Source organism: Micropterus dolomieu, linkage group LG02, assembly GCF_021292245.1.
Source record: "Micropterus dolomieu isolate WLL.071019.BEF.003 ecotype Adirondacks linkage group LG02, ASM2129224v1, whole genome shotgun sequence".
Classification (NCBI taxonomy): domain Eukaryota; kingdom Metazoa; phylum Chordata; class Actinopteri; order Centrarchiformes; family Centrarchidae; genus Micropterus; species Micropterus dolomieu.
The window spans coordinates 20,384,351-20,404,636 of NC_060151.1; the positions used below are offsets into that span (position 1 = coordinate 20,384,351).

A 20,286-nucleotide genomic window follows, 5' to 3' on the forward strand; every position below is an offset into this window, starting at 1 on the left:
ACAATTACATGAAAACAAATCTCTATAGAAGAGAATTATAGAAGTCATTAGAAGACAGTGATAGTAACTGCAATGAGCCAAAAAACTGACATAAATACAGAGGAGTCTGTAGCTTTATAGATATGCTGGTTGGTTGAGTAAACTGCGTAACCTGTTATCATGCGCAGTGGACGAATAGCCAACACACGACGCACACAGTAACAGAACAACGTGTAGAAGTTTTACAAGAGCAGCAACACTGAGAGCTTCAGTTTACACGCTGTTAGCAATTCAGAGAGACAAACCAAAGCTAAAAGTTAACTCACCCTGGGTTCACTATAAGTTTATTTTCTTCAATCAAGTTTCCCTCTGCGCTCTCATAAAAACTAAAATACGAGTCTCCGCCGTGTTGTCATTGACACAAACAAACCCACGTTGCATTCTGCGCATGCGCGCCTGCTTCTGGGAAACGCTGTACAGTGTTTGCCGTAATTAAAATGTGTACGGTAATAATAACCGTCGGGAATTCTACCCTGGTTTACCGTTAAACCGGTAATTGTTTCATCCCTATTGTCCTCTCTCATGTGCGGCTGCTGTGCTATCCAACATAAACTTTGGCTTTAAAACTTAACACAACAAGACCCAAACAAAAGAACTTCTCAATGCAAAATAGGTTAGTAACCTGAGGTTAGTAAGCATATTTAGCTCAGCATTGGTCATCTAACGTTAGCTTGCTTCTTGCTTTAGCAACGAGCTACGGGAAGTTAACTCCCAACTGTCGTTCGTTATGAAAAGATGAGTGAGCGTTTGTTTGCTTGCCAGACTTGTGGTGGTCGATTAACGTTATCATTTACGTCGCACTGGCTGTCATCACGTTAATTATTAACGGTGGTTGCAAGCAGGTTACAGTTTTATTGTTGATCATGTAACGTTACAGTTTTATTTAGTTATAACATTACACTGGTTTGAGAGTCTGGGGGAGGTGTTGGCTTACAAGTGTTGACTTACAGTAGCCTAGTTAATTAGCTGGGGTTAGTTGTAGATGCATTGTACAGTAGGCTATGTAGTTGTGCTCTGTTAGTGAAAAACAGGTTCCAGGTATATTGTTGATCATATAATAGCCTATTACAGTTTTATTTAGTTAACGTTACACTGGGTTTGAGAGTCTGGGGAATGTGACTTACTGTAGTTTATAAGCTGTCATTGATTGCATTGCACATTACATGGTTGTGCTCTGTAAGTGAAAAATAGGAATTCCTTATAGCTATGCAGTGTTATAAGCAGCCTGGACTGAACGCAGCAGGTGTTACAGCATTCATTATAACCATGAGTGACTTGAGACTTGACTTGGACTCTAGCTGAAAGACTTGTGAGCCTATATCTCTATTGGCATATACAAGCATTGCCACATTTCTCTGATTGTATTAGTGGTTTGCTATAGGTGCAAAACAATCAGAATTGATCACATGGTATTAAATGCCTCATCATCAGTATACATCTTTGGCAGGAGCCGCCAAAACTGATTTCCTAAAATGCCACATAACCAGCAGGGCAAGATTATATTGATTTGTGATCATTATTCTGAAGTGCCTTCAAAATTGTATCTTGGCACAGGGCCTTGACAACCCATTAAATACATGTTAAGAAATGAAAACTGACGAACACAAAGTGAGCTGATAACTGGTATTTGAAGTTGCTTTTAACAACATGAATAGGAAAATCAGGCGAACTCAAAAGGGCAATTATACCCGACCATTACAAACAGCGGTTAGAATTTGGTCGTCGAAACTGCTGTGACGCACTTTTTAAACATCAATTCAGAGTCCCCTTTCCCCTGACAAATCTGTGTAAAACCGAATGAATTGCTGGTGAGGCTGATTGGTCACATTGATTGAGCATCAGAGTCTTTTCAGTGCTGTACACCAAGTCATCTCTCAGTCGATACACACAACCCAAATACACCAGGCACTCAATCCAGTGTGTTGCTACATGGCCCCATCCAGCTAATTTAACACCCACTCCATTTATGAAAAAGAGTCCTCATCGATTTTTTTCTGTTCATGTGCTCTTGTTGCTCCTGTTCATTTTCGCCATGCCGGCGCCTACATGTGCGCAGGGCCTGCAGCAATTGAATTGAATTAGTGTGTGGTAAGGCTCCTATAAGATTGGCTTCTCAAAGCCCACACCTTCAGTCTTCCTCCAGATGTAGCAGAGACCACAGAGCCAAGAGCCTGCAGTTATAGGCTGCAGTGTGCATGGCTACATTCACAGAGAACACCACAGCACAAAGGCCATGAGCTTCAAAATGGACGCACACTGCCCATTGCTTATGCAGTTCGGCACAACGACAAAGACAATTTCTGCCTGTTGCCCATTATGTACCTGTCCCCCTCTGCTATTGCACTCTGTACTCTTCCCTCTAGCTATTCTATTTTCTTTCCCTCTCTTTCCAGTCCATTACTGCATGTTCATGCTCACAAAATGTAATCTAGCATTTAAGGGGTAAACAGCCAACACATTACAAATAGCCTTAGAAAACATAATAGGGTATTTTTGATTGCAATAATTAGTCCAACAACAGCTGTTTAAAACCATTTTCAGTGTGTTTTGTCGGCAGTGGCAAAACACTGAACCACAATAACTGTCATTATAATCATAATGGCTTTCCTGTCAGGACAAGTCTTATCAGGCTGGTGACAAGCACAGAGCTGCCCCTGCCAGGTAAACAGTGCTGCCTACGAAGAGAAGCAGTGAGGGAAAGCTACCTGGCACTACACAATCTACAGTTTCTAGGTCAGTACAGTGAAAAACTGCCCTATGGATACACAGCATTTTGACAGAACTGAAAAGGCCATGAAAGATTAGTCTTTCATATGCACAAGGGGTACATAGGTACATATCAGCACCTCATGAGACACTATTAAAAATCATGCATCCTGGTATTGCCACATTCATCACTGGATACCTTCAACCTAATGAGATGTAATAGGTTGAAGAGGGCCCACTATTCATCTACTTAACTGAAACTACAATAGACAATTTTAATCTTCAACCCATTCTGATATTCTTGCTTTTATGCATTGGTTGATGCTATCATCAACCAATGCATATCCATTTTGTTGCAAATGTCAGCAAATATGTAATGACAAGGTGGCAAATGTTCCAAAATTGTTTTGGTAAAGGTTGCAACTAGTTATCAACATGATTTTGAGAGTAATGTTAAAATGACATTTTGAGGGGGAAAAAAAGGTCAGACAATGACATACAGATACAATTCAATTTTGTTGAAATGGTTGTTTTGAATGGATTGTAATTGCAAATAATATTCAGAATTACAACAAATCAACATGGACCATGAACATGATTTTTCAAAATTAATTTCTCTCAAATCTTGTACTAGTTCTAATCGGATGTAATATCTGCTAGGCAATGATGAGATTAAGTTTATCATAAGAATATACCGCGGTGAATTTACTGTTCTGTACTGGCACAAAATATTCTACAATCATTCCCTCCTGGATGTTGAACAAGGTTACTGTGGCAGCATGTGTGTACAGTAAAGTGTGTGTGCAAGCATGTGTGTGTGTTTTAAGACCACATCAACAAATATCTGGATACGCTAAATACATAGGGGTGCAACAATGTTTTAACTTCACATGAAATTTTGAAAATTATTTACTATTAAACACAGAGTAGAAAAACAACTATAGTCCTTAATCTACTCGTCCAAAATTTCTCGCAATAAGGAAAGATGATGGGGGAAAAATCAAATGGCTACAATCTTTTTAGATTTATTTATTATCCCTTTTGTATAGTCTGCTAAAATTTAACTGGAACATGTTTTTCCCTGAATGGATATTTTGCTTTGTTGTGCATAAGAATTTCTGAAAAACATATACTTGACTTTATACTTGACCATTTCGGTGCATAACGGTCACAACAAACATAGTAAGAGAAAATAAAAATAAACAAGTACTGCAATTTAAGAGTCTTAAATATAAAATAGAAATTTAGAATAAGAAATGTAAAAAATATATCCTATATGAAAATTAAAAGAGCAGGGAGTGTGCAAATACTGACTACAGGAACTGTATGAATAAGCAAATGTTCACAATATGTGCAATAATGATTTGCATTAATGTAACAAGACAAGTAAGAAATTTAAGAAAAATTGAAGACAATTTAAAACTAGAAATATAATTGAATCATGGATTTGGTGAATTCTTACAGCTGTGCTATACAGTCTGTTTTTCTGTTCCTTTTGAATGATGTTATTTGTTACCACAAAGCCCATTGTCGATTGTAGAATAATGTGCTGCTACTAAAAGCAATACTCATTTTCATTTCACCATTCTATGCATGAAAAGAATGACAGTGTCCTTCACAGGTTAAGGACACATCTCTATGCAGTGTCACCAATCCTTTATTGACATGTAGCATTTGGCCCCTTCCCGTAATTTGTGAAATGTTATCACAATACCAAATGCTTTCAACATCTTTTAAAATACAGCGAATTATTCATACATTATTCACATTATTCTTTGAACCAGCATAGATGCAATACATTTAGCTGTCCTGAGGGTGTGAAACATCATAGGTCATTTTCATTGCTGTATCTTTATGCTTATTTTCTATTAACATATTCATTTAGTCAGCCTTGACAAAGAGCTACAGGGTTTACATACATATTGCAAAAAGGAGAGAGTAACACAAATGCAAAGGTAACAAGAGTACTCACACTGGGGACAGAGCACTGTTTTCTTACTCACAGAAAGTGTGTGTGTGTGTGTGTGTTTGTGCATATACACTCTGTACTGTATATGAATGCACAAGTCTGTGCATTTGTCATGTTCACCAAACACATTTTTTTTTTTAAACTAAATGCATTTGATAAAACAAAATTATTCTGTGCAAAGACCGTCACACAGGTTCTGTATACAGTATTTCCTTCACAACTGGTACCTTCAACAGAATAATATGGTTGTCGAATCCTAAATTCTGAGTATTGCAGAGCCTCCCAAAATGCTGAACTCACACTGAAATAAATCTAATTATGATTAGTGACTTATTAAAAGTCTGATGATCATTAATGCCATGCTAATGTATGACTATTATTCACCCATTGAAAGCCAAGAATAATTTTTCTGATGGTGATGTGACACACAGACAAGGGGGAAATAAATCCTTCTGTCTTCCCGGTGAGAGTGTTTGGCAGTAAACCAATTCCAAGTCTGGCTTCTTGAATGCCCAGATAACACAATCAGACAGTTGCAATATTGCTGTTTTACCACCTGAAGAATTTGAATTTCATTCAGCCCCTTCAGAATAGTAGACATGCCAATTTTTCCCCAAGAATTGGCAGGACAAACACAATGCACCGGTGAAATGAGGAAAAAGCTTACCAGCAGAAAATAACTGTTTTCAGGGTCTTTCATGTCTGCCTCCTCAGGTACAACGTTACCATAATAACACACAAAGACAAAAGGTTTAATTTCTTCCATCATAACACATTGTAGGCGCTTGATGTCTTTTTATTAGATGTTTTATTATTAAATTGGGAATTAGTTCAGCATAGTAACAATATGAGGGCGCCTCAGTTTTCATTATATGAACCCGTCAACATTAGGGGGTCACATTTGATCAAATTTGAATATATGGGAGGAGTTTTTTTATGCAGCAAATACATTTGTTATTTAAGACATGAAATAATGGCCATTCCTATAGTTAAATTTGAGAGAAATTAAACCACATGTCATTGTACTGGGGATACCCTAAAACATTCCTCAAGGACTCCTAGGGCTCCCCAGACCCCTCTGATAGCAGCTGGCCAATAGGTAATGATTTGGCAAGGTACAGGATTAATGGTGTAGTCGGGACATTGGGGATTGGGTAGAGTAGTTCACTTTGAGGCTGTACACTCCCTCAGATGCATTTATTCCTCTATTTGTCAATGACATACTTAATGCCTTTCTCTCTTCGATGGAACTTGTGCTCAGATAAAAAAAGAGATATTACATATGTAGCCAACATCCTAGGACAGTCCTTTTCCTCACCTACTTTTTCTGGTAAGGATGAAACCAAACAATTCGTCCAGGGAAGAATTAGTTCATCACTTATTAAACTGTTGGTTATTTGACAGCCTCATAATCTGCCTCGGTTTTCCCAGAGTCACCTGCTTCTGCCGAACAGTAAATTTCTTCCGCCACTTCACTTTTCTAGGACAAGCAAAGAGTCATTTTCCCTGGTCCCAGGCTGTATGTATTAATTAAAATTGACAAAATCTATTAGTGTGCAGGCCACGGTGTAATGCATAGGCCCACAAACGGGAGCCCTACTCTCAAATCCGACTAAGTGCATTATGCACGCTTTATAAATATAAAGCGACTGCTGTTGACTCACCATAAACACAAATTCCAATCTGTCAAAGCATAAAATATCAATAAATAAATCGGCTTACACGCCTGAACACCTCACGCAGCCGGAAACTGGAAGCATGGATGGTGCACATCACAAGCTATTATTGTCGCACTTGGTATCACATGTATTTAGAACATATAACATGGAAAATTTGTTTCGTTCTTACCTTGATTCCTCCAATCTCCTTTTCCTTAATTGCTCAGTGTTTCATTCATTCTCGCTTCCCTCCTTACTTGCCTCCTTCTCCTTCTCTCCCCCTCTGGTTATCACTCGTTTTGTCCTCTCTGGTCCCGTCTTCGTGCGGATGCATAAGAATTAAAAATTAATATCTTAAAGACAAACCGACGAAAAACTGGAGAGGGAAAAAATCCACTCGACTATAAATATGATAAAAGCAGTGGGGGGGGGGGGGGAGATCCTCACGGACAGAGCAGATTCTCACGAAAATGCGCCCGTGTGGGCATCAAAATAAATAACGGTGACGACACCATTTTCCTGCTTAAAAACACTAATAACGTGCAAGTTACTACAACGTTGAGCGGTGACGGTAGTGTGAAACTGAAGTGGAATATTAACAGAATTGAAGTTGTAATCGTGCTGTCCGTCCGTCGCTGCCTAGATGGCGAGCATGTGAGCAAATGTGCCACAGTCGCAGAACGTCCGCTTAAGACAAATCAGACCCTTGGATGTCTGATGTGTATCTGTTCACAGAAAGCTTCTATTTTCAAACTGTAGACTCGTCACCTTCATGTAGTCGCAAAAAATAATGTCGGTGCGAAATCACCCTTTGGAATTATTATTACACAGGCCATCTGCGGTTATCTTCTGCGTCCTGACGCACCGACGGGATCACTCGTCTATAGTTTCCCTCTTCGTCGGCAGGCAGCGCACACTCTCATCAGGACCATTCACACGGTATTTTCGACCACTGCAGCTCTGCATCAGGCCCATTACAACCGAGCGCATTTATCATTGCCTGTACAGTTTGGTAGCCTAAAGACAGTATCAAGACAGTTTTAATAACCAACTCTGACTTAATGCAGGAAAAATGTGCCACTTCTGCCCGCCCACTAGTTAAATTGCTTCCTCTGTGTAGCACCAGCACTTGTTTTTTTTTGTTTCTTTTTTTTTTAGCTACCTAACTCACGTGGTTTCCAACAGTTGGGTTCAGGAACCAGATGTCCTTGAAATGGTCATCTGTGGTTGGAATCAGATATAGTTTGACTTAACTGAAACTGAATACTTGATTCAAAAGTTATCCACTGTTATCTCTTCACTCTCTGTGACACATAATATGTTACTTATTAATTCTGTATAAATTCAAACAACTCCTCTCAAATGGTGCTATAAATTTGCATTACCTTTAAAGGGGCATTTCACTGAAAAAATTAGTAGACCTTTCATAAGAAATGAAGTTGTTTTCCCACAGTGACAGCATGCAATCAGCATGTGACTGAACCTTGTTGTGTAAGAGCTCAAACTCTTTCAGTTTGATGTGAAGAAACAGTTTAGGCCTCAATGCTAGACTATGTATTTCAGGTATAATAGTTTTAGTGAAAGATAAAGATTTATTTAAAAAGATCCAACAATTTTCATATTGAATGAATAAACAAAGCCCTGCTAACATTGTGTGGGAATTGTGTAGATGCACCCTTACACCTACAAGAACTCCTCAATTTAAATTCATCTCAATGGGCTTTTTATATTTTGTGATTAGTTCAACAGCACTAAAGACAACATGTCTGATTAATGTCATAGCACTGATTCTCAGAAGGGACAAATCCTTATAAAGACTGTAGTTTGTTACCCCTATGCACAGTCACAAATGGATTTTTCTAAAGATTATTTTTCTGGTACTTCCACTGACAGACAAGTTGCAGAAGAACCCAGATGGAGTGCTGCACTGGGCTGATGTAGTGTCATAAACTGGCAGTTCAGGGGCTCTTCAGGATATTCACAGGTGAGAGCAAAAAGAGGAAATAATCTGAGGAATACAAAGCTAAGAACAAGTTAAAAGCCTGCACTGGAACATTATTTAGCAACTGTACAGCACAGCCAGAGAGTGAGTCAGGGGATGACACACAACAACAGTTCCAAGCTGCGTTGAAACTCTTAACATTGGAAGTACATGTTACTCCTCAGCCTGCAGAGCTACCAGCGTGTAGTCAGGTTTCTCACATTCAGTTTTCTCCTGGAGGTATAAATAGAAAGCTGGCCAGAAGCCACTTTAGTCATATTTTATGTTTAGATACAGTGGCAGTGCAGGTGCTATAGTATACCTATCCGACACATTTAAAAGGTTTATATATATAGTATCATACATTAGAATGCCACATACTATACAATATTATAATGTACATACAGGCTACATACTGCATGCCCACAGCATCCCTTATGTTATATATTGTACCACAGGACAAATGAAAGTGCAGCATCAAAGGGAAGCAATATACAGTTATGGTAAACATTTTATTTCACAACATACATTAAATGAGTAGGTTCAGTATATTGAGTGCATACGTGCAGCAGTTTTCAAACATATTCACATCCAGGAGTTGAATTAACTAGCAATAACATAAAGCCATCCTCAATTCAATACGCTGACAGATTTTACTACTGTAGTCTTACTTGGTCTGGTAAGACCAGTAGCTAATGATGGCTAATGTCAGCTAAAGTTAGTTAACTTTACGTAGATACTGGTGTGTAATTGACATTAGTGTGTCAGTCCACTGACTTTAAGACTATTCTCTTGTGATACTGTTACACTACAGTCATAAAAAAAAGCTGTGAAAGCACTTCGTACGCTGCACAAAGGTGTTAATTATCACATCCTGTGTCCCCTTTGTGGCACTACATAGCACTTGGTGCTAAGACTATAACTGAATATTGGCATGTAGATATGTTTGAGGCGTGACTGTTATCAAGCACGTAAAGTTTGGTGCAGATGTGAGCATGTAGACTGAAGTTACAACAACTTCCTCTTTCATGGCGAATCATCGATTTTGGACACAACTTGTCCCGTTTCACAAAAACTCACCGTTTGTACAACTTTTAATCTGAAGTCGGTCGGACTAAATCCCTAGGAGGAGTTTGTTAAAGGAAGGAGTGTGTAAATCATCCCAAAATGACCATAAAATTCAAAATGCCCGAGTTCCTGTTGGGTTTAAGGCATCGCTCCAAGCGGCTTTTTGGTACATCTCTTTGCCACAGAAATTTCATACATGTAGGTAAAACGTGCCACGGGGGCTGCTTTGTTAAAGGTCACTTCCTGTTGCCAGCAGGTGGCACTATGACTATGAGTGAATATTGGCATGCACATGTGTTCAGGGCAGGACTCTTATTAAACGTGGAAAATTTGGTACAGATTCTGAACATGTACAGTCAAGTTAAAACAACTTCCTGTGTCATGGCGAAGCGTGGAACTTCGGCGTCACGCCACCGCCACATCATTAACCGAAAACTCACAAGTTTTAATCGTCAATGGATTTAGACTGCACAGTGAAAATATGAAGTCGCTCAGACAAATTCCCTAGTAGGAGTTCGTAGGTTGGCGGGCATTGCTTCAGGAAGCTTTTTTGTACATCTAGACATGATACACGTACCACAGAAATTTCGTACACGTAGCTCAAACTTTGTCTGCAGGCTGCTCTATAGCTGGCGCTGGCAAGCCATTTTGCTACACCCAATGCGCAAAACCCAGAAAATACAAATTTTTTCGCCCCACCTGAATAATGCGCAAAGTTTGGTGAATTTTAGAGTATGTTTAGGCCCCCAAAATTGAGGTTACTTTGCAGAAAAAACAAAGAAAAAAAGAAACATTCCCTTCAGTTTCAATAGGGAACTCGCACCGAGGGAGATGTTTACTGCACCCATATGGTTCTACTCACTTTCAGTCAGGGCCATAGACTGGTCAAGGAGCCTAATAATGATGTCTCCTTATTGAAACATGAGAATACTGGAAACTGAAGGGACATTTAATGTGCTTTTATCCTACAGTTGTGACTTGTTGACATTGTCTATTGTTCAGCAAAAGTTACAAAGTCTCACTTTAATAGTTTTTTGTGCATCTTGATACATGTTTTTAGTAGAAACTAATATACTTTATCTGTTTAACCCCCTAAATATATATTGAATTTTGAACACCTACACCAAATATATCTGAATACAGATGATATAATGTTGTTTTGTTTAATTATGGTTTTTAGATCATTCTTGCCAAGAGGGCTAATAATTCAGGATTAATCCCAGGCAGTCTTCGGTCTCCAGTGAGCACAGGGTAGGCTATACTGCCAGATGAAATTATTTAACTTACATATCACATGCAACAATTGCACCAGTTCACAGTGCATGTTGCAGTTTCTCACTCCCCTCTGAAAATGCCTTTGTCAGTTTCTATTACGATAGCTAATATTGGGCTCTATTGAATGGGCTCTACACGCCTTTGCCACTTAGCTTTCTGTCACACAGTACCTACTCTGTTATACTGCTCTCAAATCCAGTCAATTGACCTTCATGGGCCGCCTGACTCATTGCGCCAATAAACAGCCAGCATAATGTAGTTTGTGCTTCATGGCAGTCACACACTGTATTAGAATTTTTTTTCTAGATCAGATGTTATTCATGCAAAGTCACAGTGCTCTGTGCATTCAGAAGAGACTGTAGGTAAAACGCATCACCTACAGAAGTGAATGGCCCACTAAGAACCCAATGTAGACAGACTTATGCAAAGTCATGCTTTGCATAGGCTCAGCAGTTGTTCATCACACGCCGGTCTCTTAGCAACAACAATAGTGACTGCACATGATTAAGTGCTGATTGGCCTACTAAACACAAGCAGTGGATCCTTGTTACAAATACTGCAGCCCCCACTGCTTGATCACTTTACTCACGAATAATGTCATCTTAAGTCAAATAGTCTAAAAGAGAAACATTTATATATAGAAAGATATAGAAAGATTTGCAGATGCTCAATACTTAATCAGAGCTGGATATCATTACATTCTCTGGTAATGCTGGCTACACATTTGTGTTTTGTGCAGTGGTCTTAAAACTACACTACAACAGCTTATCACATATACAGTATGGACTGTTCGTGTGCTTCTACACACAACTTAAACCTTTTACAAACTTCACTGTGCTCAGATATCATTATCATCTGGATTCAGTCTTTTCAAGCACATGAATGATTGTCATTTTGCAGGGAGCTCAAAATATGTATAGTACAGTATAATGTTCATTCAAAGTTGTTAAGGATGACACTTTATTTTAGTACTCAGTATATTTGTGTTGTCTGAGGAGGCTCTCAAATAAATAGCTGCAGCTCAGAAACACACAGGAAACTGTTAGATTTTTTTGGACTGGATACTGATCAAAAGTTCAGCTATATTCAAAATAGACATCACCAAATCATAATTACTTTCCTGCTTTCACCCATATAAAATGATTCAGATAAGTGTTGATAAATGCAGTGGTTAAAATACACCGGGGATGGGAAAAATGAAAGGAAATCCAAGATAAGAGCCTGCCACTACGTAGCTTTGTAGTGGTTTTGTACTGGTGTGTGGGGCTGTTCTAGCACTGAATAAATTCATTCAGGCTCGACCATGACTGTGAAAATTTCACAATGTCATTGTTAATAACAATTCTTTTTGTTCACTTGGGTCCCATGTTGCATTTATATTCTCAATACAGCGATGTCTTGCATGATAAGACAGACTTTATCAACAAAGCATCAGTGGTCGTGTTTGCCTGAATATTTCTTGTTTTCTTCTAAAAAGGAGGAGAAAATGGACTCATACAGCTGGCATATTTTAATTTGTTCTAGCTCATGTTTGATTAATGCCAGTTTTTCCTAGTCAGAGCTCATGTTTATGCAGAACCATTATTTACATAACACCTTGCCCTATTTGCAAATAGCTCCTACTTTCACAGTTATACAGCTTCTTGTTTTGCAGTGATTGACAAATTATCTCCTTTACCACAAAGCACAAAATCAAAATGTTCTTGTTATAAGACTTAGAAAGTAAATATTTTCCAATTTGCTGTATGAGAAATAGTTTGTTAAAGTATTTTTTGGTTGCAACACAATTATTATATATTAATTAATTATAGTTATAATTAATTAAGAACTAATATTGATCAATTACATATTAAAAGCTGCAAGGCATCACTTCAAAATGCATCTGTTTCATACAAATCACTATTACACATAATTAACTAAATACCTGCATTTATTATTATCATGTTTCTATGTTGACAGATTGGCATTATTTAAAATAATCAATAGCCTAAAAACATACTACTACAGAACCACTGGAGGAAGTCTTTGCAGTCTTTCATGCATGCCCTGTATATACACAGGAGGTGGTGGAGTAGAAGGCCTGTAGGTGTGGATATGAACAGAGTGGTAGGAAAGGAAACTATGTGGCATTTCTAGTAGTAAAAGGGGAAGAAACCAATGAAAAGGGTTTAAAAGTCCAACAAAGGCAAACAGACATCAGTATTTGAAGCCAGCAAAGCGTTGGTGTAACACCTCAGCTTTTATATAGCAGCCCTGTGACCGCCGGAGCGCTCTTCCTATCATGCTCTTTCCATTGGATGGATGTTCACAGCAAATGCTGCATTTCAACATTTTCAGAGACCACATCCATAAAGACACCTCCACCACCCCTCTCTCTCTCTTTGTCTCTCTCTCCCTCGCTCTCCCTTTCTCACTCACCCTCTCAATCTCTCTCTTTTTCACTTGCTGTGTCTCTGTGTCTCTCTTTCCATTTTGCAATATGACATAGTCCATTATCTGCTCTTAGTACTAATTGGTGTATTAACGCCATGCTGTGGGTGACACAGTGAGAGAGAGCGAGGGAGACAGACAGCAAGAGAGAGAGAGTCGCGGGATGAATATGGATGAGGCAGAAGCAGGGCGGCAGCGGGGCTCTGGGGGAGGCAAGTACAGAGTGATTCTGCGGGAGTGAGAGAGACTAGGAGGCCAAGGTAAATCTTTTCAGCTACACAAGTGGTTAAGAGCAGCATGGCAAAATGACGAGTGAAGGAGAAAAAAAGAAAACCATCCTGTAATGGCTTGTTTTTTTTCAGTTGGCCTTCTCTGTATCCCTTTCTATGCTGCTCTCATCGTCACCACTTTCAACCCAATTATCCACTCTCCCTGGCGCCACTGGCAGCATATGGAAATGTAAATTGCAGGCGAGATGGGTTTTTTTCCGAAACTGTGGAAGGTAAGCAGCTCTTAAGGATGGGGAGAGTAAAAGGAAGAAAAGGAAGATATGACAAACAACTGAAACTGAGGGACCACCTTTAGTCCCAATAGCTTGTCAGTATTGCTACTCTATCGGATACACAAATCCACCCACGAAAGAAAATCTAGTAGACTGAGGTTGATTTATGCCACGACACACATACACAGTGTGAAGCCCAAATAAAGTTTGTATAAAAAGCGCAAACATTCGCTATGATATAGCATTTACAAATGTGACTTGATATTTGACACTTTCAGAGCAGATAAATCCAATTGTAATGTAAAAATATTCCACATATGGACGCACACACTCACTGTGTCATTCTCAGGCTCACACATGCCCAGTGCCGAATTCACACATTTAATTATATGCAGAGACTCCAACACAGTTGCACCACAGAGGTACACTTCCTCTGTGCTTGAGAGGCTTTTCAGACCCGGGCCAGGATGTAAGCCCTCAGGCTAGTGAATAGCTGCTGAAGCTCAGGATACAGAGATCAAAGGTGCTCATCTTCTCCCATGCATGTGACATTGAGACATGTACAGGCTGATTATTCAGATAAGCAGATCTATCCTCGGGGGTGGAGGCAAAATGGAGGAGAGTGTTTTGTTCATTATCATTAAGATCTGGCTTTTCCTCTGTTCACCTCCCTTCTCTCCACATGCTCATATTCAGCCCCCACAGTGCTGATGAAGCCAACTTCTCAAATCCGCAATTTGCTCAATTATTTTCAATTATCCCGCCATCGCTGCTTCTATCATTCCCCTTAGTTCAATTGTGAACAGAAATCACTTGTTGATTGACAGCAAAGGCCAATTAGAGGCGGGATGAAAACTCAAGCCTCTATGGTAATTACTGCTGATTGGTGTCACACAGACATTTTAGAGGCCTTACCCACAGAACTGAACTGAACTTATATTGATAAATGTCCTCACCATGCAGCCACTCTTGCTTTATCATCAACATACTGTACATTTAAAAAGGATTCCTGCTAGGGTAGTTTAAAGTTTGCAGATTTACATAATGATGTGCTTTAAGATTTACTTAGGTACATGCCCAAGGAAAATTGTGTATTGTAAGAGCTTTCAGAGGGAGTGTAGTAGTAGTGTGAATTTCTATCTACCGAGAGCACCATGTCTGTGTGCCTTTAGCACATTAACTTCAAGGTAGTGCTGTCTCAAGGATTTAGAAAAAGACTTCAGCAGTGAGCACAGGAATCAATGATGAACTCTTTTTGAGAACGACAGAGAGACCCACAAATTCAATATACCTTCAGCAGTTTTGCTGTCTGGGTTCATTCAACATTTTCTAGTAGCTTAATGTAGGGTAGTTAAGGCAAAATAGAAAATCAGCTACTTCATATATTTTCATTTTGTTGTGTATCTTTATTTATTTAATTTTTTATTAGGTTTTGTACACAGTAATCAATTTATTTGTTTATTTTGCAGTCAGTAATGAAAATGTAAAATTTGACCTTGCTACTGCTTTTGTTTGTAGTCATGTTCCAGAAGTGCCATAGTCTATAGTCCGTATTATTGATTACTTGTTCTTTGAGCAAATTTATACAGTAGAGACAAATACAAATAACATAGTTACTGTGAATATGGGTCAGGTTTCCAAACAACACAGTGATGGTCACTGTTTAACCACTGTAGTGCTAAATTTTGTGGTAATTAACTGCCATGGCAGTTCCCCATAATAGTCATAATTACTAGTTAGCAACACTGTGCTCTCATTAACAACAATGCTGTAAATGACTCTATTCAAAATGTCGATTGTATTATTTAATATGGACATTTCTTTTTCATATCTTTATTTAGTTTCACCCTAGGTTAATTCAACTTTGGAAAGTGCACCCAGCTTGACTGTATCTATATATCACATGTATCAGTAATGTAACTTAAAGCAGTATAAACTTCAAGACTAAAATAATGGTAATACATATCTAAAACTTTTTTACTGAACACTGAATCATCACTGTTGAAACACTAATAATCACTGAATTTTGTTTCAGGTAACATTTCAAATGACAACAGTTTATAAAAGTAGCTCAATGATTTGAAGTATTTTCATGAGATTTTAGAAAGCTCCAATTCCAAAGACCTTTTGCTTATTCTGTTCTGCTTCCTTACTTTACATCAAATACTGCGACTAGCCAGCTTCAAGGGATAGTAAGCGATTCTGACAAACAAATACACAACTCTCTTCGCTGCTCCCTCCAAAGCTCCGCCCGCCAAATTCAGGACACGCATTGCCAAGGCGACCAGTACTAGTATCCCTGCTGAAATATGGCAGAATTCTGCTGCAGAAGTCTGCTGGCCGAGTGCATAATAGCCTCAATAAGGTGGCATGTTTTTTGCAGTACTGTAGAAAGTATGACAACAAGCCTGTCAATATTTAAATATGTACTGAAGCAAAATACTACAACACTACATCCACACTACTACATTTTCATTTTAAAACATAGACCTTTTGGTATGTTTGCACCTCCCGTCCAGACTAGAACGGCAAATTCGAAGACCTAAAACAGAGAAGTTTGAAAACGCTGTCAACCCCGTTTTCGTTTTAAAACTCCGGGGTAGCATTTTAATGCGAACAGGGGCAAACGGAGGACTTTCGAAACAATGACACGGACACCCACATTTGGCTTCCTGATTGGGTCTTATAAGTCATGCAAAGCAAAAACACAAAGCTACTGACAGTGTTTTTGTTTTGGTATTTATATTAAAATGTTTTGTTCTATGCAAATAACATAACATAAAATTACATTGGGACTGTGCATGTTGCCTTATTTGCTTTGCGATGACCCCCAGTCTGTTCTCCACTGCGAGTCGCTCTGTACTGTATTACTTTCAGTAACAGTTCCACCTCGTCGTCAGTCCTCGCAAACTAATCTCTGGTGTGGTTATTCACTATTGCTATTCTTCGTTGGTATGTAGTATTATTTTATTCTTTCATCGAATCTCCTGCAACTGCGGAGTAGACATTCTACTTCCTTTTTACACCGGCACGTGCATGCCCAATGTACGTGAATGGCCACTAGATATGCATTTTCAGTCGTTTTAATATAGAAATCCGGTCTTCAGCATAAATGCTTGTGTGGACGAAGATTGTTTTCGTGTATTTTCGTGTTTCAAAAATGTAGTAGTGTGGATGTAGTCTAAGCCAAAGTCTAGTTTATGTATTGGTAGGATTACCGCTACTAACTTCAACAGTAGCGAACAGTAAACTAACATCATCAAATGAATGACATGCAAGCACACACACACTGCATTCAAAAGACAATGGAGTAAAAATCTAGAGAGAGATATTTGGAATAGTTTTTACAAAAGTTAAGTGACTGACAAGAGGATGATGTGTTTGCATAAGATGCAAAACAAAAAAGGAACGTAACATCTCGGCCCTTCAGACCTTTTCCATTTTGGCTGTTTCTCAGCAATCTCTCCTTCTTTACAGAGCCACGACTCCAGTAGTCCTACGTGCAAGCACGAAGGCCACCTGATTGGTTGGAACAATGTTGTGGGGACGGTACCGCACCACTTTCTTTATGTTCCATTTACAGACACAAGGCTGTGTAGGGAAAAGAGTACAGAGTACACACAAAACGGAGAGCTAGAGAACCGTGAGGAAATGTTTGCTGAATTTAACAAAAAGTGTATTGGATTAGAATCACTTACTATCCCTTTAAGATATTCTCACAGATGTAGGGTTGAACTTTTGGTTTTCTGTAGATTTCTTCACTAACTAACTGAACAGGATGAAAAGTGATTTAAACCTGAACCCCCTCTCCTCTTTGCTACCCTGTAAGAAACAGTTCACGTGGGCCACAGCTACTGACTTGCACTGTTGTTTGTGACGACTTGGCCGCTGATGCAAGCAGTGGTTACTCAAGACTCCCCTAATGACATTATGGGCTTAATGAGTTTTAATTGGGAGGAGATCTTAACTTGCAGGCCTAATTGCATCTGATTAAAGACAATATTAGTTTTACTGCTGGCAAATTGGTTGGGGAGGGTGGGTGGGGGGTGGGTTAGAGGGATCGATGGTGTCCTTATGGAAATATCCCAAACGTCCTCCAAATGGTGATGAAGAGATGCAACAAAAGCATTGGAGGAGACAGGGCCAAGTGAAGAAATACTCAACATACAGTGATAGTGTGCTAAGGGGAACACACTAGGAGAAGTGATAAGATGAGCAGGACTGAAGGTTAAGTACTAATCCAGAACAACTCTTTGTCTCACCTCTACAGCTTTTTAAGACACACTCACACAATCACAGAGTACACCTTTAGATTGAAGACACCGAAAACATACAGATTATTCCATTACACACATACAGCACAGTATCTCTCCCCATGATTGCTCCATCTGGTTCCTAACCATTTTAACTTTCACTTCCCAGTAGCTTAAGTGCTAGAACCTCATACTTCTGTACTGTATGTATTTTTAGATATTACTTGGCTCACAGTTTTCTCAGGAGTGGTACATTCTGGAGCTGTGAAAATCTCCCCTTAAACTAATTTTGCAACGTAATTTGTGTGATCTTCGACAGATAAATCAATATTTAAGAGAACGAACATTTACCACTCAAAGCTGGGAAACCAGTTAAACCTGTGTTCTCATCTCTACAGCAACCAATCTTCATGGACTTTTTTTCTGTTAAGCTAACTGGCCTGAATAAAAAAATACAGTCATATCTTCCAGTGAATGATATGGCAGTGTATTTCTGTTCTTAAAGAGGCAATATGTAGTTTTCAGTGGCCGCTAGCGGTGCGGTTTTAAGATTGCAACCAGGTGTGTGCTCGTACGTGTGTGCTTGCTTGAACTCATAAGCGTGCATTATCCGAAACACAGCCGCTTTCATACAGAAATCCCGCAATAAATGCAGAAACACCGGCAGGCTCTGTTACTTCAACGCTCCTGGCTCAGAGGCAGATCAGCACCGGCTCACACAGCGCAGTGAGCCACATATTGGCACAATATTCCCAGGAAAAAAGGCAGTGTGAGAGCAGCTATAGACTGACGGGGAGACAGCTTCACTTAACATGCTGGAAATTCAAGTAAACTCCCACTGCAACGTTAGAGTAATATTTTTATCAGCTTGACGCTGAACTAATCCATGCTTGTTACATGATAACGTGACATTTACTGCATTTAGCCGACATGATACATCGGCATTAGATCATCTGCTGCTTTTCAATAACTAACTTTACAATTTGTATATCTTTCACCATAGGCTCAGCAATGTGAGCACAGCCACATGGACTGGATGATAACGAAACAGTTTGTGAGTTAGACAGAATATTATAATGAGATTGTTGCCAGACTTTATAACAGCAGTAAGTAACGTTACTTTAGTAAATGGTTCTTCCACTGTGCAGTTATTTCGCATTATTGTATTGTACTTTTAACATAATACCGGTGCTACACTGGATAGTAACATGAATCGCGTAAGCTGGTGAAGTAATGTGTGTGATTTCTAAGTGAGGGTACAGCCCACTGACAATAAGGCAGTGAAAATTTGATTTATGAATTAATGATTTCATTGAAAAACTATATATAGCCCCTTTAAATCCTACAGGACGTATTGGTTTTTGATGACATCATCTTACATCTGAATGCTTCTTCACAGAATCAACCCAAAACTGTTCAAAATCTTAACATTAATGTGTAAAAATACTGTTCAGGGAAGGTTCATTATGGTTTCACAGGGAGAGCAGACTTACTGTTTATGGACCTTGCAGTGACATTAAAGACTTGATTTGCATTTAAGTAATTGATTAAAACTTGAAGAGCAACCACATCGATTTGAGTTATTATGTATAATTATACATATTTACGTCCACAAACCATAGGAAAACATACTTATGCACACAAACATAAACACACTGATGAAAATAGGTACGCAAATAAAAACACATACAGTGCTCGTTCCTTCTCCATAAATACATGCCCTGGATTGAGGGTGATTTAAAGCCAGACACAAGAGAGTATAGTAAATTATGCGTGTATGAGGCTTCATTTCCTCCTCTTCTTAAGCACTTGCTTAATTGCCATTCTCACCTGAGCAATTGTATAATTTCCTTTATTTTTCTCCTCCTCTGCCCAGAATATGAGTCTATAATGAGCTGTGGGTGTCCCCCAAAGCTAAGCCTGGCGCCTTGAAATAGGTTTCACTAATTTACCAATTAGTCATAAGATACAATTAGTGTGCAAGTTCCCTAAGTCCATGAGTGCCCCCACCACCGGCCTCCCTACTTTGATTGTTCAATCTCTGCAGTGATCATTACTCCATTACTTGGCTCATGCTCTTGCCCTGCTTTGTTCAGCCTCACTACGAAAGCGAGGTCCCACCTGCACTTTGGATATTACTCTAACCCTATGTGCCTCAGAGGGAATCGGTGAGGGAGTGGGAGTGTGTGAATGTGTCTACGTCCGCAGCTCTGGGTTTCTGTTTAAGTGCAGCTGGGACCGGTTTCACTGACCAGGAGGATGAGAGTTGGGGAGGGGAGGGGGGGCGTCTGGAGACTAGAAAACTTATGAGAACTGAGACAAGTTACCAAGTAACAAAGTGAGAGTTTGCTGGAGGTGCAAATCTAATTTATGGTTGGAGAATACCGTGTTGTATTTCTCTCCTT

The 20,286-nt window shown here is 39.2% G+C and overlaps 1 long non-coding RNA gene across 3 annotated transcripts in view; it reads left to right on the plus strand.

Annotated features, from left to right (window-relative positions):
* The first annotated feature begins 483 nt into the window (after nt 1–483).
* Nucleotides 484–20,286, plus strand: part of LOC123983547 — a 37,350-nt gene continuing 17,547 nt past the window's right edge. For 2 of the 3 annotated variants that reach the window (XR_006828211.1, XR_006828210.1), the window contains exons 1-3: nt 484–652; nt 2,654–2,772; nt 8,266–8,356. This is a non-coding gene — a long non-coding RNA (uncharacterized LOC123983547). The remainder of the gene's footprint in view (nt 653–2,653; nt 2,773–8,265; nt 8,357–20,286) is intronic. The other variant, XR_006828209.1, reaches the window with a different exon arrangement.